Source organism: Panthera pardus, unplaced genomic scaffold (assembly GCF_024362965.1).
Source record: "Panthera pardus isolate Hobbes unplaced genomic scaffold, ASM2436296v1 HiC_scaffold_22, whole genome shotgun sequence".
Classification (NCBI taxonomy): domain Eukaryota; kingdom Metazoa; phylum Chordata; class Mammalia; order Carnivora; family Felidae; genus Panthera; species Panthera pardus.
The window spans coordinates 50,567,567-50,590,244 of NW_026526788.1; the positions used below are offsets into that span (position 1 = coordinate 50,567,567).

Here is a 22,678-nt window from a genome sequence, read left to right on the forward strand (position 1 = left end):
GTCAAATTGTTGATCTTCCAGAAATTAATTCTTTACATATCATTCTACCAGGTTAATAAATATGTGATTTTTCTTGTTCTAAAATAAATTCAAGAAACGTCAAAATGATTGCTTCATAAATAGCACAGACCCTTTAGAGGAGAAAATTGTGTTGCAAGCTTCAGAGTTGTTTAAAGATAAAAGAAAATCTCTAAAGCATTGCAAGGTCCTTAAATATAGGAATAAATTATAGGACTAAATGTAGAAATAAATTGGAATTTGAAAACATTCTAAGGGTAGATGTCTGATACTGTTATCACTGCAGAAGTATACGACTTCTGGAATTGAAGCAACACAGCTAAAGCCAACACACACACAAGACATGCTATACCAGCAGGTTTTTCCCTTTTACAGGAAAGAGAAGTACAACCTTTTAAAGAAGTTTACATTCTCTGTGATTGCTTTGGCTTCAGTAAATAAGATCGAGAAGAAAATGAAGGTGTTTCATAGTCGCCAAAAATTCAACAATAGACAAAATGTGGAACTGATTTATTTTATGACACCATAAATTCAACATCCTATTGTTCTAAAAGTGCCTTTCATTTGTTCGTGAGTGTTGTTATTCAACATGATCACATGCCTGCTATGTCCCAGGTTCTCTGCTGGTTACTGGCGATGCAGTGTTTCCAGCATCGTGGCAGTGATACACAGAAGGAATTGCTTGTGTTTATAAAATACATGTGAGGCAGAGAGATAATATTTTTTTTTGTGCATAAATACATAAACATTGCCTGAATGGCTATACCATCACCTTCCAGATAGGTGCGTTGGCCAAGCTGGGTCAACAACATTTGTGTATGCTTAGTAACGTCCCTCTTTGAAGTATGTCTACCTCCCAACACACCCACCATGCTCCCGGATCCATCATTTTTCTTTCTTTCCTGGTCGCTTTGAGTTTTTCCTCAAAGTAGCACAGATCATCCCTTATTTGTTTGTATCTGTTTCTTGTTCATCATTATATCCCCTGTTCTTGGCACAATGCCTAGAAAAGGAAAGGAGATGAATAGTTATTTGTTGAGTGAATGAACGAATGATAATTCACAGTTGTATGAAATCCAAAACCTGCCCTGAGTCAGGGGATGAGGAAAATATACCTTACTCCCTGACCAAACAGTCATCCCCAACCATAGGCTATCTACATTACTATCTTTGAAAAAGATACATCTTTGAGAGTAGAAAACCCATAAATGGACCCAAAACTATATAGTCAACTAATTTTTGACAAAGCAGGAAAGCATATCCAATGGAAAAAAAAGTCTCTTCAACAAATGGTGCTGGGAAAACTGGACAACAACATGCAAAAGAATGAAACTGGAACACTTTCTTACACCATACACAAAAACAAATTCAGAATGGATTAAAGACCTACATGTGAGACAGGAAACCATCAAAATCCTAGAGGAGAACACAGGCAGCAACCTCTTTGACACCAGCCATAGCAACTTCTTACTAGACATGTCTCTGGAGGCAAGGGAAACAAAAGCAAAAATAAACTATTGGAACTTCATCAAGATAAAAAGCTTCTGCACAGTGAAGGAAACAACTAAAAGGAAGCCTTAGGAATGACAGAAGATATTTGCAAATGACATATCTGATAAAGAGTTAGTATCCAAAATCTATAAAGACCTTATCAAACTTGACACCCAAGAAATAAATAATCCAGTTAAAAAATGGGCAAAAGACATGAATAGACACTTTTCCAAAGAAGACATCCAGATGGCCAACAGACATATGAAAAGATGCTCAACATCATTCATTATCAGGGAAATACAAATCAAAACCACAATGAGATACCACCTCACACCAGTCAGAATAGCTAAAATTACCAACCCAGGAAACAATAGATTTTGGCAAGGATGAAGAGAAAGGGGAACCCTCTTACACTACTGGTGGGAATGCAAACTGGTGCAGCTACTCTGGAAAACAATATGAAGTTTTCTCAAAAAGTTAAAAATAGAACTACCCTCTAATCCAGCAATTGCACTACTAGGTATTTTCCCAAAGGATACACAAATACTGTATCAAAGGGGCACATGCACCCCAAGGTTTATAGCAGCACTATCAACAATGGAAAATTATGTTAAGAGCCCAAATGTCCATTGACTGCTGAATGGATAAAGAAGATGTGGTATATATACACAATGGAATATTACTGAGCCACAAAAAAGAATGAAATCTTGCCATTTGCAATGATGTGGATGGAGCAAGACTAAGTGAAGGAGGTCAGAGAAAGACAAATACCATATGATTTCACTCATATGTGGAATTTAATAAACAAAACAGTTGAACATAGGGGAAAGAAAGAGAGAGAGAGAGAGAGGCAAACCATAAGAGAGACTCTTAACTATAGAGAACAAATGGAGGTTTGCTGGGGGGGGAGGAACGTGGAGGGGGTGATGGGCTAAATGGGTGATATGTATTAAGGAAGGCATTTGTTGTGATGTGCACTGGGTGCTATGAATCACTAAATCCGACTCCCGAAACTAATATTACACTATATGTCAACTAACTAGAATTCAAATAAAAACTTGAAATACTAAAAAAAAAAAAAAAAAGAGAGACATCCACGAAGTACAAGAACAATGGGGACCCTCTCTTCACCTGAGAGAATTAAGCTCTAATGGCCTGAAGCATCTACTATGTCAGAAATTAACTTCTCTCTTATGCATCTAGAATGTTCTATGTCATCTTTAGGAAAACTGTGAAAATAGTCACCCAAATCATTTTCTGTGGTCAGTTGGGAAAGGCTGAGTGGAGGTATCCCCATGCCTGAGCGGCAAGCCTTCTATGCTGTGTAATTGCAATTATGCTGAGTCACTATAGATAATTACTCTTCATTATTGGCTAATTTCTTCTATTTCCTGGTATTCTGTTTAACCCTGCCCAGCTTAATTCTATATTGGTGGCAGGAACCTATACTTTAAGCCTGCCGTTTTAACTCCTCGCTATTAGGGAACACTTCCTTTCTCAAGTCCTCTTTGTCCGTTTCAGTACTGCATACTATGGGGAGCTAGGCATGGGGGGTTCCATGCTTCTGGTCCGGGTCATCATGCAGTTTCTGATATTTCTCGGTAGGCCACAGAACACAGTCAGTGCCAAGAATTTCAGGAGATTGGGGCGGGGAGCCTAGAACCCCACGGTGAAGTCTGTTGCAGAGCATACAGCACTAGGAGCTAATCCAGGGACAGCCAGAACACCAGGTGGAGGAGGGAGCGAGCAGGACTGAGCGTTCCCGTGCAGTGGAGGCCTGCTGGCCGGCTGACTCACCATCATTCTCCTGAGAAAAACAGGACTCCCTCTCCCTCTGCTTTGCTGCTCTTGGGAGGAGCCCAAACCCCAAGGCAGCTGGGACAAGAAGGTGAAAACAAGGCTTTTTGATCACTTTATATGAAGCCTTGATATAAGGAGACGAGAGCCTATTTCCTTCTATTTCCCTCAAACAAAATATGGCTCAGCAGTTTGCTTAATCAGAATACATCCTGGCTATTTTCTCGGCTATTTTACCACTTTAAGTCCGCCAACCACTCTTTTAAGACAGATGTGACAGGAACAGTACAACCTGTATGTCTCTTCAGGAACAATAAGTACGGAATTATTATAGATACAGGAGATGCACGCCTTTCATATATCCTTATTTTGCTGCTGAATTTCTAAAGTTCAGATCCTTATCTAAAATTTCCAGTAGTATATATAACAGCCTAGGGGCACCTGAGTCGCTCTGTTGGTTAAGCGTCTGCCTCTTGATTTCAGCTCAGGTCACTATCAATCTCATGGTCATGAGATCGAGCCCACCAGGGGGCCCCATGCACAGAACCTGTTTGGGGTTCTCTCCCTCTGCCCCTCCCTGACTCATGTGCGCTCTCTCTCTCTCTCTCTCAAAATAAAGAAATAAACATTTAAAAAATAAAATAAAATAAAGCAAAATTGTTCTCTAATACCACTTGGGGGCTAAGTGATACTGGTAAATAAAATAAGTCATTCAATTAGGTTTTTCTTTGTGTCTGAAAGATGTTTGCTATCATTTAATAGGTTTAGAAATAAAAGATCAGCCCTACACAGACTGCTCCCCTCCTCAGAGATCTAAGTCAGCTGTGGATGTGTTGACCAAACCAAGAAGGTCCCCATTTGGGGTAAGTCACTGAGGAAAATGAGATGAAGCATACTTCCATGCTTCTTGATGGTTTTTTCTCTTCAGAGAAACTGTTGGAATAATAGTCTATGTGGTCATCCAAACACTGTACTTATGAAACATGAATATATAACAGCAATAAAAGCAAATACAGTTGATCTTTGAACAGCATGGGTTTGAACTGCACAGACCCACTTAAGTGTGGATTCTTTGACTAAAAATGGATTTCTCTTCCAAATGGTTTCCTTAATAACGATTTCTTTTCTCTAGATTACTTTATTGTAATAATATAGTATAGAATACCTTCAACCTACAAAATATGTGTTTGTTGACTGTTGATATTATCAGTAAGGCTTCCTGTCACAGTAGGCTATTAGTAGTTACGTTTTGGGGGAGTTAAGGTTATACATGAATTTCTGGCTGCATGGGGCTCCGAACGCTCATGTTGTTCAAGGGTCAGTCTACCAGACCACTTACTGTGAGCAAGCAGGTACCATAAACCTTTTACATATATCATATCATGGAGTTCTGATAAAAACCCCATGGAAGGGATGCCCCTATTCATCTCATTTCACATATTAGGAAACTAAGGCACTGAGAGATAAGTAAGCTTCAGTCACACAATAAGTACGTTGGAAAGATATTGGAATAAAAAGAGTTGGGAGAGAATACTACCTATGGTCACCAAATTTTGTTTCCATCACCACTTAATTAAAATTTGGCTCAGGAAAGTGTTCATATTCTCAACAAAAGAAGAAAACCAAAAACCTCCTTGCCTTAGGCCAGGCCTGCCCTCCTAGCTATTAGCAGCTTGCATGTTACAATAGACATGCATCCTCCTGCTGACAAAGTTAAACTGAGGTTCGTTCTCACTAAATATTCATGCTGTGGGTAAAGAGAACTGCTCTCTGTGTATGTGGACTGTGTTATCAGGGGCGATTTCATATTCTTTCTCTTTCTGCATCAGAAGCAGAATAATGGAGACTTCTAAAATCCCCAAGTCCCCAGAATGGTCATTCTAGCCATTATCATCTCCCTGCCCAAAAACTTAGTAAGAGACCAGGTCTCTGGTTTATTCAAACAACCAGAGAGTTCCTTGGTATAGCGCTTCATGCTCTGGCTACCCTGTGCTTAGAAAGGATGCTTCCTTACTGGGACCTCGTCCCTATACATTTAAAAAGGACAACTTATTATTCCTTTTTTAATGTTTATTTTATTTTTCAGAGACAGAGAGAGAGAACAAGCAGGGGAGGGGCAAAGAGAGAGGGAGACAGAGGATCCGAAGCAGGCTCTGCGCTGACTGCAGAGAACCTGATGCAGGGTTCAAACTCGTGAACCCTGAGATCATGACCTGAGTCAAAGTTGGTCGCTTAACTGACTGAGCAACCCAGGCACCCCTAAGAAGGGCAATTTATTTTTTGTTTTTTAAATAGTTCTTTTTTTTAACATTTATTTATTTTTGAGACAGAGAGAGACAGAGCATGAACAGGGGAGGGGCAGAGAGAGAGGGAGACACAGAATCTGAAACAGGCTCCGGGCACTGAGCTGTCAGCACAGAGCTCGACGCGGGGCTCGAACTCACGGACCGTGAGATCATGACCTGAGCCGAAGTCGGACGCTCAACCAACTGAGCCACCCAGGCGCCCCAAGAAGAGCAATTTAGAAAGAGCAGTAGTTTTATTTTTATTTAAAAAAATTTTTTTAATGTTCTTTTTGAGAGAAAGAGACAGAGCGTGAGGGATAGGGACAGAGAGAGAGGGAGACACAGAATCAGAAGCAGGCTCCAGGCTCTGAGCCGTCAGCACAGAGCCCAATGTGGGGCTCAAACTCACGAACCTTGAGATCATGACCTGAGCTGCAGTTGAATGCTCAACTGACTGAGCCACCCAGGCGCCCCTAGAAAAAGCAGTAGTTTTATTTTATTTTATTTTATTTTATTTTATTTTATTTTATTTTATTTTTTTAATTTTTTTAACGTTTATTTATTTTTGAGACAGAGAGAGAGCATGAACGGGGGAGGGTCAGAGAGAGAGGGAGACACAGAATCTGAAACAGGCTCCAGGCTCTGAGCTGTCAGCACAGAGCCCGACGCGGGGCTCAAACTCACGGACTGCGAGATCATGACCTGAGCTGAAGTCGGCCACCTAACCGACTGAGCCACCCAGGCGCCCCAAAAGCAGTTTTAAAATATAGTTACTGCTGCCCTCACTAGTACTTGTGCATCTATCTTGTACATTTTAAGTGAGCCTTTTTTAACCTAAACCAATTATACAGACCATGGTCTCCAAAATAATATTTGCCACATTTGGGACGCCTAGATGGCTCAATTGGTTAAGCAACTCGCTGTCGAGAGTTTGAGCCCTGCATCCAGCTCTGTTCTGACAGCCCAGAGCCTGGAGCCTGCTTTGGATCCTGTGTCTCCCTCTCTTTCTGGCCCTCCCCTACTCACGCTCTCTCTCTCTCTCTTTCTCTCAAAAATGAAATAAACATAAAAAAATTTTAAATTCAAAATATTTGCCATATTTTAAATACTAGGCAAATTCAAGGTAACAAATGGCCTCAGGTTCCACTAGGTACAACAAGGAAATTTTATAGCTCCTTAGCTTGTGTTTTAGTTCCTGATGTTGCTCCCCAAATGATGAAGCTAATTTAATTAAGGATCTGTTAAAGTAACGACCCATTTAGTGCTGGAAATGGGAAACAACACACATCATTTCTCCCCCTCCCCCCATCCCTATCTGCCCTTGAACCTAGGGGATATGACCATCTCATAGACAATGCCCTGTGGGCTTAAGAAATAGAACAGGTCAGAGAATTCTCAGACTAATCTTAAGTACATGGTTTATTATAGGGACCCACAGGTATAAGTCTGAGTGGACACATTACAGAGAAAAGTCAGGATGATTAGAGGCTTCACAATGCAATAAAACCTATAATCAATGACAGCTAACTTTGAATACTCATCTTGTGCCAGGCTCCTTTCTAAATGCTGTGTATGTTTTTGTTCATTTAGTCTTCATAGGCAAATGATGGAATTGGTACTATTCTTATCATCCACATTTTACATATGAGAACACTGACGGACAGAAAAGTTAAGTAACTTTCCAAGGTCACACAGCTAGTTGGAGGCAGAGTCAAACATTTGGATCCAAGCATTCCAGCCTCAGGATCCCTGAACTTAGCCACTATATTTCAACTTCTTGTCAGAATAGAAGTTTAACGTTGACTGTCCTCTTCTTTGTGACCTCAGAGATGTAAAGAAAGGAATGATCAAATCACCTGAGGGTTCATCGAGAGGGTGAATTTCAGAAAACCCTGTGTTTGAGTTTTCATTTGTTTTTGAAGGGAGACATCATTTTTTGATACTGGAAAAAAAGACTCCTTATCATAATTATCATAATGTTTGCCTAGCAGAGAACCTGTAGACACATATATGTGACCTCCCAGGGCAGGAGTAAACAACGGTTAAGGCCCCATTTGTACTTATAGCTATGACAATTGAAGAAGCCAGTGAACTCCAAAAGCACCAACATAGGTCACAAATGATAGAAGCAGAGCAGCATACCTGGAGGGTGATGGGTTTCTGAGTCCATTTTATGCCACTACATCCAATCGGTATGGATTTGTTGATAGAACCATTCAGTTCCAACCTTTCAGTATTCCTGACATTTACTTAGACCCAAGGAGCAAAGAGGAAATTTCACTGTAGTCTACAAAGGCAATCAAGTCATTGGACCATCTCCATTGCAGAGTTTCAAACTAGCACATGCCATTTTTCTTTGGAGAGCTAGGATGATTCTGGAACTTTTAGAGCCTAGAATATAAACCGGAATATAAGGAGAGACTGAGCCTTATTTATCTTGCTCACTTACGTGTCACAGGTGCCTAGAAGCACGCCCAGCAGATAGCCGGCACTGAATGCACTGAGTGAAAGTTGGTCAGTGAATGAGTTGGGACAACAGACTTCTCTGAGTCTGGTTCCATTCCTGGTTTAAGGGAAATGGGTAGCACCCTTACACAAATTTATTCTAGAATTCCTTCTGTAGGATTTGCAACTTGAAAACATGACAGAGAAGGGAAGTCTTTGCTCAAATGTATATACCCCTAAGACTATTTCAGCAGTCCCAGGATTGTAGAGTATAATACTGACATTTGATCACTGGTTGAAAGTAAAGACATCCACCCATCTTATATGAGAAAACATATGGGAGAGGTTAGCAGAGTGCCTGACTATAAGGAAGTGCCTAATAAATGGTTAGAAAGGGTCCAGTGGAAACATGCTGAATACTCCTTCATTCTGAGGTTCATTCTCATGTAATATTTCTACCATTAAAAGCACATGGACTAGTTGATTACCAATTTTTCTCTTAAACAGTCTGTTTGTGTCCCCTGCAGGTCATTGAAACTCTCAGAAAAGAATTCTGATATCTTCTAGCAACGTGCCAAGGGAGCCCTGGCAAGACTAGGACACATCACCACAGCACTGGGAGGTCGGTTGTGTTATGCTCATAAGGAGAATATGTTTCACTAAATGAAAGAATGTATGTGGTTTCCAGAAATACTTAGCTTGTTTCTAAGCCAGGGGTCCTCATTTCTGTTATTCTCAGGCTGCCTTTCCAAACAACTCTAATGAAAAGAGCTCTTGACTTTTCCATACCATGAGGATTCTGATCTAACGTGTTACTCTAATATCAACACATTCAGGAGCCTCTTGGTCTCTCCATCCCACTCAGGAATTTTGTTTCCTGTACTGAGAGAATCTGACTTAGTCACAGAAAATATCTGTGCTTATTTGGTGATTTGAGTCATAAAATATAAAAGACATGTGTTACAGATAAAAACATTTAATTAGCTTAAAACGATTATTGCGCACACTAGCAATGTGATCCTAGGAGGTAGACTGTTGGATTTCAGGAGTAAAGGAAGGGAAATGAGGCAAATATTTTTAAATTAATACAATGTACCAGAAGCTAGGTGCACTTCACTACTGGCTTTTGCTGAGCTTAACAGGTGCCAAGCTCTATGCTACACCTTTATGCCCATGCTCTCTCATATAATCATCACACCTATTCTTTGATGTTGGTTAAATAGATCCCTCTTTTCCAAGTGGGGAAACCACAGTAGGAAAGGGATAACTTGCCCAAGGTTCCTTATCTAAGAAGTGGTGAATTCAGAACTTAAACCCTAAGATCTGGGTCCGAAATCTAAGATTTCCCATGCTACAATTTCACGTGCCCTACTATTGACTTAAGCAGATGGTAAAATCTTGACCCTTATAATTGGAAAGAGTAGGGGTAGAGGATACAAGTTTTACAACAACAGATACTATCACATAGGAGGACAACCGCATGGCCTCTCTCTACCCCTGAGATGGAAGACGCAGCCCCAATTCTCTGTCAAATGAGAAATAAGCTAGATCTTGACCTTGCTTGAACCAGAGATCAACAGGTTCTAACAGAACTCTGAAATCCCAGAGTCCCCGCTGACAATGATTTTGTTGTGTTTGTATCATGGTCCAATTTCAGCTCAACGGGTCACATAAAGCAAGTTTTCCTCACTCACTCACCATCTTCTCCTAGCTCGTGGCTTTTCCTCCAAAACCTTCTCTGGGTATTTTCATAAATAGGTTTCATAATCAGAAATATAAGGAGAATCACAGCAATGCCAATTCCACCCCCAGGACTGGTTCCTGAAGGCATGCTTTAGACCCTTCACTTGTTTTTCACAAGAGTAGAAATAACTGGGCTGTGCTAGGTCTATTTTTATGAAATTATTCTGAAGAACAGTCATTATGTTGGGAAGATTCTACCTTCTCCATCTCCATGGACTGTGGCTAAATGAGGACAGCGGTTTGTGAAAAAGCAGTCGTAAGCCTTTAGAACCACCGCATCGCATACAGTAGTTGGTTTCTTAACATGTTTCAGCGGGCATGGCCTGGAAGCCCAAACTAAAAAGAAAAATATCCATTGTTAGCTCTAATTTAATAACAATTCTTCTCTATAATTTCCGGGACTATGTGACGTGCTAAGGGAAAAAAAAAATTCTTATAAACATAAATTTGCATCACAAAAGCAAATGTCATGATTATTAAAGATGGGATAGTCTGCCAGTTGCTGGAATTTTTTTAAGTTTATTTATTTATTTTGAGAGGGGGGTGGAGAAGGTAGAGAGAGAGGGAGGGAGAGGGAAAGGGAGAGGGAGAGAGAGAGAGACAGAGAGACAGAGAGACAGAGAGAATCCTCAGCAGGTTCCATGCTGTCAGTGCAGAGCCTGACACGGGGCTCAGACTCACAAACTGTCAGATCATGACCTGAGTCGAGATCAAGAGTCAGACGCTTAACCGACTGAGCCACTCAGGCTCTGCGGGATATTTGTTTATATGATGGGTCCCAGAGCACAGGGAGTGGGGGCTGCGGGGGGTCGGGGGTGGACTTGTGCGGTGCATGGTTTCCCCATTGAGATCTTCTGTCTAATCCTGCTCCTGCTGGTAGAATTCACTTCGTTTACATAAATGTCATCTCCAAACTGTGTGGATGAGACCAAGTGGTTTGTAAGGTTCTCCAGGAGCCTCAAACTCCAGAGGCTCCTTCTAATCCCTCTACCCCATTCACACCCAGGCTTCTTCACCTCTTCCCCTTCCCACTGCAAACACCACCGGAAGCAGCAGTGATTGTGTGAACTGGTCTGGTCGTCTGACTCCAGGATGCTGATGGGGCCACTTACACCACAGGGCAGGGTCATCATGCAGGGGAATGCACACTCAGGAGCAGAATGCACTTGGAAGTGGCTTTCCTTTCCTGCTCTCAGGCTTGCAGCTGGAGGGGGAAGAGGACCCAGGGCTTGCTCTCTGCACTGCTCCGCCCCCTCTTCTCTGTCAACAGCCAAGCCGGAACCCACGCCTCCAGATGAAGCTTAGGCCATCTCAGGCACTGGGTTGGAAACAATCGCATTTTTTCCCGTAGTCTCTCTCTCTTCTCTCTCTCCACTGTGTTCGATTCCCCTGCAGCTGGCAGGTGAAGGATTGGGTAACTAGCTGGGGGAAAATGAAACATTGCGCTCATACGGTCCAGTTGGCTTTACTAGAGTTCCGTGGACTGAGACCTCAAGCTCAAAACCAACTGCCAAACATGTGGTTTTGGCCATTTACTTTCCATGTGTTCCATTTGGGGTGTGCCTTCCCAGAGAATATTCTAGGGAGGACAGGACATGGGCTGGATAGGTGGGAGGCAGATGTTCTGAATTCCTTGGCTCTAACACTACTGTCACCAAGAATGGTGCAATTACCAATAAGATGATTTGGAGAAGACTCTTTAATTTGAGAAGCAGATATAAGCAATTTTATCAAAAGTTAGCCTACACCCTAATTAACAGAGTTTGCATAAAATGTAAGCTCTTTTTATTTTTATGTTTTTCATGTTTATTTTTTTGAGAGAGAGAGAGAGAGAGAGAGAGAATGAGTGGGGGAAGGGTAGGGAGAGAGGGAGACACAGAATCTGAAGCAGGCTTCAGGCTCTGAGCTGTCAGCACAGAGCCCAACATGGGAACATGGGACTCAAACTCACGAACCATGAGATCATGACCTGAGCTGAAGTCGGAGGCCTAACCGACTGAGCCACCCAGGTGTCCCTATAAGCTCTTACGTGACAAATATATGACAACAATTCATTTGTCTGAATTAGTTCACGTATAGCCTAAACCTCTCTCTTTCTCAAAGTATCTCTAGCTCTATCACTTTCTTTCCCCATCTGTCTCTCTCTCTGTCTCTCTCTCTCTGTCTCTCACCCACACACACACACACACGCACACACACGCATGTGCATGCACACACATATATACTCTACCACGTGACCATGCAGGTACATCACAGCATCACACTGAGAGGGACTGAGAGTCTACTCCTCCTGAACAAGCCATCTGAAGCAGGAAGCCTCCAGAACCAGAGCCCGAAGAAGAAATGATATAATTGGTCTCAGTTTTTCCTGTCTGAAGCCCACATACATGCCCACACTGCAACACACAGCCTCTGGCTTACACACCTGACATTTCCCTACCCACTGGGAGCTCCGTACCTCAAATAAGTCACTGTAACTATGGAGAGTGACTTCTCAGGCATATATCCCAGACTGAAAAAAATGTGTAGGCCAGAGGCAGCTACCCTCTCTGCCCAGGGAGCTCAGAGCGCCCCCCTCACCAGCAAAGTCAAACAACTGCCAACCAGCTTTTCCTGGAGGGCACTGACTTATCCATAATGAAACTTTCCAGGTCCTTAGCCTCCCATCCTGTCATGAGAATCCTGTCATTTCCACACCATTGACTGGAGCTTAAATGCTGCTTTGGGTATAGAAGAAAAGGAAGTAAAGCTGGAAGAATATTCAGCAGCCATCTCCTCAGGCAGTTATGAACACTCAGCTATAAGGATGCTGTCTGGCTTCCCAGAGAAGAAAGGGGAAAGAGGAAAGACAAAAACATTCAAGACTTGTCAAACTCCAGAGTTCCTTCAGTAAGAACTTTCTTTCCACAGTGACAACAAATGCAGGCTACATCAAAGACTTTTCATTTTTCCTAATATGCCCTGAGCAGTTCTCAAGCTGTTGCCATTGAGCGACTCAAATGTTTTCTAATGCACAAGCACATTTATAGTAATTAGACGTGGGGTAGTTCTTTCCGTTCCAGAACCTTCATGCTGGAGCCTAGTAGATGAAGTCTGGCAGAGTCTTCTCAGTTACAATGGCTACTCTCTTGTGCCATCTCTTTTTTCAAGAGGGAGGTAAGATGGGGGTACAGTGACAGGCTAGTACCAAACCCAGGGTGGGGGCCCTCTGAAGCCCAGAGAGGGAGAGCGGTGCCAGGGACCACCCTCTGCTCAGCACCACAGCAGGGCAGAGCTGCAGAAAGGGAAAGGGAAAGAGAAGAGGAAAGATGGACAGAAGGTTCCTTGGAGACTTTCCTGTTTCACCTCAGGGTTGCCCAAAGGTGATCTGCCACACCGGATTCCTTAGCAAGGCAAGAGGTAGAGAAGCCGTTTGTGAAGTGATCACATGTGCTCCTAACCCCATGTGGCTTCCTCAACCTTGAGGCAAACACAGATACCTACACCTCCTATATATAATTTGCTGTCCTAGCCAAGACTATTCCCAAAGATTAAATTTGACATATATCATAAAAATAGTACATATTCAGAGTAAAATCTTCAATTATGCAGAATGGTACACGGTGAAAAGTAAAATCCCTCTCCCTATTCCTCAGTGAATGTGGCCACAGGCAACCACACTCCATGGTTTACTTTATATCCTTCAAGAAATAATTTCTGCACATACATGTGGGGCACCCGGGTGGCTCAGTCTGTTACGCCAAATGGGGTCAAGACTGAGTCTTGATTTTGGCTCACAGTTGGTGAATTTGAGCCCCATGTCGGGCTCTGCACTGACAGTGCAGCTTGGGATTCTCTCTCTCCCTCTCTCTCTGCCCCTCCCCTGCTTGCACACACTCTCTCTGTCAATAAATAAATAAATAAATAAATAAAAATAGAAAGAAAGAAAGAAAGAAAGAAAGAAAGAAAGAAAGAAAGAAAGAAAAAGAGAGAGAGAGAAAGAAAGAAAGAAAGAAAGAGAAAAAGAAAAGAAATGAATGGGGTGCCTAGGTGGCTCAGTCCAGTTGGTTAAGTCTGACTTCAGGTCAGGTCATGATCTCATAGTTAGTGAGTTCGGGCCCGCACCTGGCTCTGTGCTGACAGCTCAGAGCCTGGAGCCTGCTTCAGATTCTGTGTCTCCCTCCTTCTCTGCCCCTCCTCCACCCGCACTCTGTCTCTCTCTCTCTCTCTCTCTCTCTCTCTCTCTCTCTTTCTCTCTCTCTCAAAAATAAATAAACATTAAAAAAAGAAATGATTTATATCCATGTAATTGAATTGTATATAATACTTTTTTAAATATTCAAATGGGAATCACACAAAGCATACTGTTCCATCGCTTGCTTTTTAAACTCAATATACGTGGACATTTTTCCATGTCAGTATACTCGGATCTAATTCATTCTTCTTAAGAACTGAATATTGTTTGAGCAGACTATAATTTAATGAGCCCTCTCATTCGTTGCCATTAGGTAACTTCCAGTCGTTTGTTATTACAAGCCATGTTGAGGTTAAATTATTTGTACCTATATCTTTGTGTACCTGTGGCAGCATATCTTTAGAAGTGGAATCTTTGGCTCAAAAAGGATGCACATTGCAAATTTAGATAGATGAAGTCATATTGCTCTCAACAATAATAATTGAAAGCAAAATGTTGGCTTTTCCACGTCCTTGCCAGCATGCAGTATTTGCCAGTAGGTGAAAATTGTATTTTTTTACTTTTCATTTCTTTAATTATGAATGAAATTAAGAACACCCCCACTCACAAATCCTAAGTGTGCATTTATAACGCCCTGGTTGTACGCACACAGATACATACCCAGAAACACATTTCCTTCATGAACTACCTATTTGTATCTTTTCCTCATTTTCTCTTGGATTGCTCATTACTCTTCTTGTAAGAATATACACATGTATTTATGAAATTACTCTATCTTTATCATATACATTCACAATTTTTCCTACTTCAGCCTTTGAACTGTTTGTACTTTTTTGCAGTATTGTTACAACACTGAAGTTTTCACATCCTTAAAAACATAACCCAATTTATTAACCTTGTGCTTTATAACTTCTGGGTTTCATATCAGACCCCAAGAGGTTCCCCACTCCAAATTATTTTTTAAATTATGGGTATTTTCTTCCAGCACTATTATTACTCAATTCTTTAAAAAAAATTTTTAATGTTTATTTATTTTTGAGAGAGAGAGCAAGAGTGAGAGAAAGAGAGTGAAAGCAGGAAGGGGCAGAGAGAGAGGAAGACACAGAATCTGAAGCAGGCTCCAGGCTCTGAACTGTCAGCACAGAGCCCGATGCAGGGCTCAAACCCATGGACCGTGAGATTATGACCTGAGCTAAAGTTGGATGCCATCCAGGCGCCCCATTACTCAATTCTTTAAGTGTGTTTTAATCATTTGCAATTTACACTGGTGTAGGACATAAAGTAAGGAACCAACTGTATACTGTTCTTAAATTTGCAGTTGTTCAAATGTAATTTATTATAAAATCTAATTTTGGCTTATTAATTCCAAATACTATCCTACATGTCAAATTCAAAACATATGCAGGTTATTTCTAGACTCAGTAATCTGTTTCATTGATTTGCTACTTGTACATTGATTATAAGCTGATTTAATTACTCCAACTTTATTGTGCCTTTCAATATCTGGTAGGGCTAGTCTTTCTTCATAACTCTTCTTTCGTATGTTTTATTTTCAAGCTGGAAAAGTTGCAAGCAGACTGGCTCTTCAAGGGCGGTGGGTTGGGTTTGCTTTGCGGGGTGAGCGCTCTTCTCTTCCATGAAAAGCCACCTGAGTAGGTCCTAAGGTTATGCAGTACCCACCCGTAGCCCTAAACATGTACCTAAACACCTAAAATGCAAACGCAGATGTACTCTGTTCCATCGCAAGCCAAAAGCTCTGTTTAGAAATGTCAAGTGGGCAGATTTTTAAAAAACAGATGTAGCTTTCTACAGTTTATATAGCCAACAGAGAAATGTTTCTTCTCTGAGTGTGGAATTTTAATGTCCTATTCGTACACACGAGTGCATGTGGTACATGAATGCATGTGGCCAAGTAATGTGTCTCTCTCGGCTGCAGAGATGGGATGGAAGAGCCAGCATCCAAGAGAGGTCTGTCTGGAGTCCTGATGCTCTCCTCACCCTACAGCGCCACCAAGAATGTCAAAAAAAGAACAGGCTGGGACTGGTGCAGCCCATCCCGGGCCTCGGCTCTTTATCTCATAATTGGCGTCATGGACAATGAAACACCCTGAATTAGGAAAATGTATCATTGTTAAGCTTCAGAGTTCTGATTCATTCCAGAGCTTTCTGAGAAAACTGTAGAGGCTGCTTTTAGGCAACACGCTTGAGCAACGGAAACTTGAGCAATGCAAAAAGGCCCATGGCGACCACCGACCACTGAACTGAACGCAAACGGTCTCGTTAAGTGGCCACCTGGAAACAACCATAGGCCCTAAGAGACCAGTTACAACCAGGCACAGTTCCTAAGATTACCAAAAAGGGAAAATTCTATCCCCATCCTCCCTCCCTCCATCCTATAACTGTGGCCCCTCACCACTCCCTCATGGCAGACAGTCTCTCCTTTGCTGTCCTGCCTGTGGCTCCCTGGTGGTGTACTCATTCAGTCAACTTCTGTCTCTTTTGTTCTGCCTTGGGTGAATTCTTTCACTGCCAGTACCTCCAGCTTCCACCCAATCGGGTCACCCCACCTTTGGGGGCCCCATCTGATTAGGAAAGATGGCACAAAAACCTTATTCCTGTGGCCTCTTCCCTTCAGTGAATGAATATTGCCAGTCATCCTTGAAAGGCGTGGGGAAACATGGATGCTTGGGGACCTTTAGTGTTTGGGGGCCTAGACTCCAGTTAAGAGAGATGTGCTAGAGGGCACTGCCCTGGGGGTGGCTAAGCAGCAGGCTGGGGGCTACACTGGAGGGGGAGTTGGGGAAAGAGGTACACCTTGTATTTGACCTCATGAAGGGGCTTTGAAGGCCGCCGTAACTAACATTCTTTTTGTATCCTCTTTGCTGTTATTTTCTTCTGAAACCTTCATAAAACCTTCAAGTCTTAAAGCCTTACAAGCCTTCATAAAGCTTTGGACCATCTAATAGGTGATTATGGGGGATTAAGGGACCTGACTGTGCCCACCTGGGGGAAAATAGTCAAGAGGCATCCAGCTAGAGGGGATGAGATCTATGGAAGCAGTGGGTTCAGATGAGTTGGCAGAAAATACACTGACAGAGGACAGAGAGCAGCAACTAGATGGTTGAAGTGGCAAAAACTGTGTCCAGTTTCTGCCCTATAAGCATCTTGCAGGGAATCCCAGATATACCTACATAGGGAACCGTGGAATACACTGGAATTTCTACAGACAAATTTGGTTACTAAGGGAGACCTATCACCTCACATCTATTAAAGAAGGGCCAATTTCTACAATGAATGTTTAACTTTTTGTAAACTCTGGTTTTCATGCTTAAGGTGGAGGCATCCTTTTACCCATTAAACTAAATTTTTCACATAGGCCAGCTTGTGTCTAGGCCTCACCCAACTGACACAGTTTTCAAATAGTCCAGTACATCCTATCAAGGCAGGAAGATTCTTTATCCTAAACAAACAAAAATTGAAATCCAGCTTATCAAGGTAGTTACCCCAATCCTACTCTTAGCAGATTGAGGACTCTTGGTAGCAACCTTGGCTGGTGAGCAGGGAGAGGCCCCAGTGATGGACAGCTCTGGCATTTCCTCGTGGATACATATGGCCTGTGGAGAAGGACTTGGCTCTTCCAGATGTTGCTAAGTAAAAATAATCACAGAATTGAGGTTCCTATGAGCTCACATTATCCTCTCCCTCTAATTCCCACAACCTAGTTCAGTAGGTCTAACCTCCGAGCCATCCATGCTGCCCTTAGACCGGTTCTTGAGTCCTTGTTTTAATACAAGCTTCCTTTGATAGTCCTTCGAAATCAATTTAAACCGGATATAAATTTGGATTTTTTTTAATGTTTATTTATTTGAGATGGAGGTGGGGGGAGGGACAGAGAGAGAGACACACACACACAGAATCCAAAGTTGGCTCCAGGCTCCAAGCTGTCAGCACAAAGCCCGACACAAGGCTTGGACTCAAGAACCATGAGATTATGACCTGAGCCAAAGTCAGGCGCTCAACCAACTGAGTTACCCAGGTATCCCGTGAAAAACCATCTTTTGACTCAGGTGTCTCTAATCCCATGAGTTCACTGATCCATTTAATACACATTTAGTGAGCATGTGTCTAGTGTATTCACAACTCTATACCACAGCTAATAGAGATAATGATACTATTAGCTCTCGTTTTAATAAAATTTTTATTTTTTAAATAATTTCCAAATGCATTACTCATCTAATCCTAAGTAGAAGAAATGCCTGTGCCTTAAAAGAAATGTGGACACCTGGGGAAACTATATATTCCATGTCAATGTAAAAATACAGTAAATTTTATAATTTCCGTTATGTTTTATAAAATAAGAAAATCAACATGAGGTCAGCTTAACCTCAGATTCTTAGAGGGGCCTAACTCAGAGTAGTTCTTTTGTTTTTTTTTTTTTTAATCTTGGGATAAACCTGACTGAATTTTTTAAAAGTTTTTTTTTTCATAGAATCACAGTATGGAAATTTTGGAAGATGAAAAATAAAACACCCCTGTTCTAACCGATATTATTAGCACACATAAGAAAAAAAAATAATGAAATGGAATATATACTGGAGTGTTTCCTTCCATTAATTTTTTAAGATATGCCATATATATATATATATAAAACAATACATATAGTTTTAACTATATATATATATAACCATACAAAGCTATATCTATAGTTTTTTTTAATATTTTTAATGTTTATTTAATTTTTTAATGTTTATTTATTTTAGAGACAGAGAGACAGAGCACAAGTGGGGGAGGGGCAGAGAGAGCTGAAGACAGAATCTGAAGCAGGCTGCAGGCTCTGAGCTGTCAGCACAGAGCCCGACGCGGGGCTCGAACCCACAAACCATGACATCATGATCTGAGCTGAAGTCAGACACTCAACCGACTGAGCCACCCAGGTGCCCCTGTTTATTTATTTTTGAGAGAGAGAAAGAGTGACAGCAGGGGAGGAGCAGAGAGAGAGGGAGACACAGAGAGAAGCCGGTTCCAGGCTCTGAGCTGTCAGCTGTCAGCACAGAGCCTGACACAGGGCTCGAACTCACAAATTGGGAGATCATGACCTGAGCCGAAGTTAGATGCTTAACCAACTGAGTCACCCAGGCACCTTTATAGTTTTAACTAACGTTAGGGCATAAATATTTATATGCTGCTACAGAGTGTTTATAACCATCATTTTAATATTTTTATCCCGTTACAGTGGGTGGATATATGACAATGTATCATATAACCGCTGCTCTGTTACTAGACATACAAAGTTTTCTAACTTTTCAACTATTCTGAGCAAAGTAGTCTTCCCATATTATTGTTTCTTTAAGGTAGTTCTCTATAGGAAACTTATTTAATTTTTTTAATATGAAATTTATTGTCAAATTGGTTTCCATACAACACCCAGTGCTCATCCCAACAGGTGCCCTCCTCAGTGTCCATCACCCACTTTCCCCTCCCTTCTACCCCCCATCAACCCTCAGTTTATTCTTAGTTCTTAAGAGTCTCTTATGGTTTGGCTCTCACCCTCTCTTTTTTTTTCCTTCCCCTCCCCCATGGTCTTCTGTTAAGTTTCTCAGGATCCACATAAGAGTGAAAACATACGGTATCTGTCTTTCTCTGTAGGACTTATTTCAGTTAGCATATCACTCTCCAGTTCCATCCACATTGCTACAAAAGGCCATACTTCATTCTTTCTCATTGCCAAGTAGTATTCCACTGTGTATATAAACCACAATTTCTTTATCCATTCATCAGTTGATGGACATTTAGGCTCTTTCCATAATTTGGCTATTGTTGAGAGTGCTGCTATAAACATTGGGGTACAAGTGCCCCTATGCGTCAGCACTCCTGTATCCCTTGGGTAAATTACTAGCAGTGCTATTGCTGGGTCATAGGGTAGATCTATTTTTAATTTTTTGAGGAACCTCCACACTGTTTTCCAGAGCGGCTGTATCAGTTTGCATTCCCAACAGTGCAAGAGGGTTCCGGTTTCTCCACATCCTCTCCAGCATCTATAGTCTCCTGATTTGTTCGTTTTAGCCACCCTGACTGGCATGAGGTGGTATCTGAGTGTGGTTTTGATTTGTATTTCCCTGATGAGGAGCAACGTTGAGCATCTTTACATGTGCCTATTGGCCATCTGGATGTCTTCTTTAGAGACGTGTCTATTCATGTCTTCTGCCCATTTCTTCACTGGATTATTTGTTTTTTGGGTGTAGGAAACTTATTTTAAATTATCTATCTTCTCTTAAGTTTGGGCTTTCTTGCTGAAACTATGGTATATTCTTGCCAATTAAGATGATTAAAATCTTAAAGACTTTTGTTGCAACTATTACTTAAATCTACATTCTTTCTTGAGTGACTGACACTTCTCTACAATTTTTTCTGACTGCTTTGTTCCTCTCAAGGTAAACAACATATTTTTCTGTCAATTTTTGTTACACAAATGTGGAACCATGAACATCACTGAGACACTCGAAAATAAAAGTTGTACTTTCTTTAAGAATTAAACATTAAAAAAATGGATCAGTAGTGATACCAGTGTTTTCTCTGGGCTTGAATGAAAGAACAAAACATATTGGACCTGTGGAATCACTTCAGCCCTGTGAAGACAGATTTAGGAACACATTTTCTTAAGTAATAAAGTGGATTTGCTTCAGCTTCTATTTGTTTCGTCTGCCCCCACCTCCCAGCCTCAAGCCTGTTTGCATGAAAACAAGAAATGTTTCTGATTTCCCATGTGCCTTACACCATTCTGCTATTCTTTTCATTAATCAGTCCTCTTGAAGTTACCTTGTCCATTCCTCCCACATTGTTCTAATTCTATCCACAGATCCCGTAGTTGAGCTCTTCACAGTGCTTGCTAGCATCCCATTGGTGGTAGATTTTACAAGAGAAAGCAAATCGAGGCTTCTGTCACATTTATGTAATCTCTTCACCCAGCATGTGGCTTGAACTCACAGCCCCAAGACCAAGAGTCCAATGCTCCATGGACAGAGCCAACCAGGCGCTCCTACCTACTTCCGTTACAGGTAAAGTTTCATTTTATGCTTCCTGTGGGTTCTCTGCAGTAACTCCTAGACACTTTCTTCTTGCAGGGAATTTTGGTGCAGATCATTTGAAAAGTGGTAACATGTGCAATTATGGCAGAAACAAAAGCTGCAGGACCAAATCCCTCTAGCCAAAAAGAAGAAAAGGTCCACAGGATGTATACATTTTAAAATGCCTCAGTATACATTGAGGAGGGCACTTGTTGGGATGAGCACTGCGTGTTGTATGTAAGCGATGAACCACAGGAATCTACCCCCAAACCAAGAGCACACTCGACACGCTGTATGTTAGCCAACTTGACAATAAATTATATTTTGAAAAAAATTAATAAAAAAATGCCTCAGTATAAATTTCAGCATGTCAAATATAACCAGGAGTACTTCATAAGACTGGTTAGCTATTTAAGCTCTATATACAAAGAATGTTGGAAAAATTACAAATATGTTAAGGTCTTTTGTGTTCGATGTTGTTACAAAAGAAATACATGTTCACACACAAAAAATTCAAAATTCACAGAAAAGCACAAAGAAAAAAAATAAAATCCACCAGTAATAATTTAATCCTTTTTGTCAAGAGAACCACACTGTTCAAATGATAGGTATTTAAATAAAACTGGAATAATGCTCCACATCATGATCTCCAATCATGCTTTTTTCAATTAACAGTATCCTGGGAATAATTTTCTGTGTTATTGTATTCTAAAACATGACTTTGGTCTTATTCTATATATGAATATACCACAGGTTAGCTAATTCCTGTTTTTTAGCAGTTGTGGGTTTTTTTTTCTATTATAAGTAACTGTAATTGTGACTTTACATAATTTTTTGCACATTTGTTATTATTTCCTCAGGAGACATTTTTGAAAAAACTCCTATTTTCACTAACCAGAATATAAAAATAATTTTAGGGCCACCCAAGTGGCTCAGTTGGTTGGGCGTCCAACTTCGGCTCAAGTCACGATCTCCCGGTTCATGAGTTCAAGCCCTGCGTTCGGCTCTGTGCTGACAGTTCGGAGCCTGGAGACTGCTTTGGATTCTGTGTCTCCCTCTCTCTCTGCCCTGCTCCTGCTCATACTCTGTCTCAAAATTAAATAAAACATTAAAAAATGTTTTTAAATAATTTTAGAGATTTTTAAATCTCTAATGTAAATGTTAGGAAATATTGCTGAGTTGCCCATAGAGGACTTTTCCTTCTTTTATTAAAAAAAAATTTTTTTTAACATTTATTTATTTTTGAGACAGAGAGAGACAGAGCACGAACGGGGGGAGAGTCAGAGAGAGAGGGAGACACAGAATCGGAAGCAGGCTCCAGGCTCTGAGCTGTCAGCACAGAGCCCGATGTAGGGCTTGAACTCGTGAACCACCAGATCATGACCTGAGCCGAAGTCGGACACTTAACTGACTGAGCCACCCAGGCGCCCCGGACTTTTCCTTCTTTTAATCTGTGAAAATGCACTACATATATTCCTTCCTACATTTAAATTTTTTAAAATTCAAGTGTGATATTGTTTACCAATTTCTAAAATGATCTAAGTGTGCCTATGTATCCATCCGTCAGTCCCTTTACACATTTAATCTTCTTATTTCTGTAAAAGTTTTTACTAGAAAGATGGCATTTCGTCCCAACATGCTAACACGTGGAAGATGGCCAC

The 22,678-nt window shown here is 41.2% G+C and overlaps 1 long non-coding RNA gene across 1 annotated transcript in view; it reads right to left on the bottom strand.

Annotated features, from left to right (window-relative positions):
• Positions 1-511: 511 nt before the first annotated feature.
• The window catches only part of LOC109264635 (uncharacterized), a 29,768-nt gene continuing 7,601 nt past the window's right edge, over positions 512-22,678 (bottom strand). The window contains exon 4 of the long non-coding RNA XR_002078814.2: positions 512-1,021. This is a non-coding gene — a long non-coding RNA (uncharacterized LOC109264635). The remainder of the gene's footprint in view (positions 1,022-22,678) is intronic.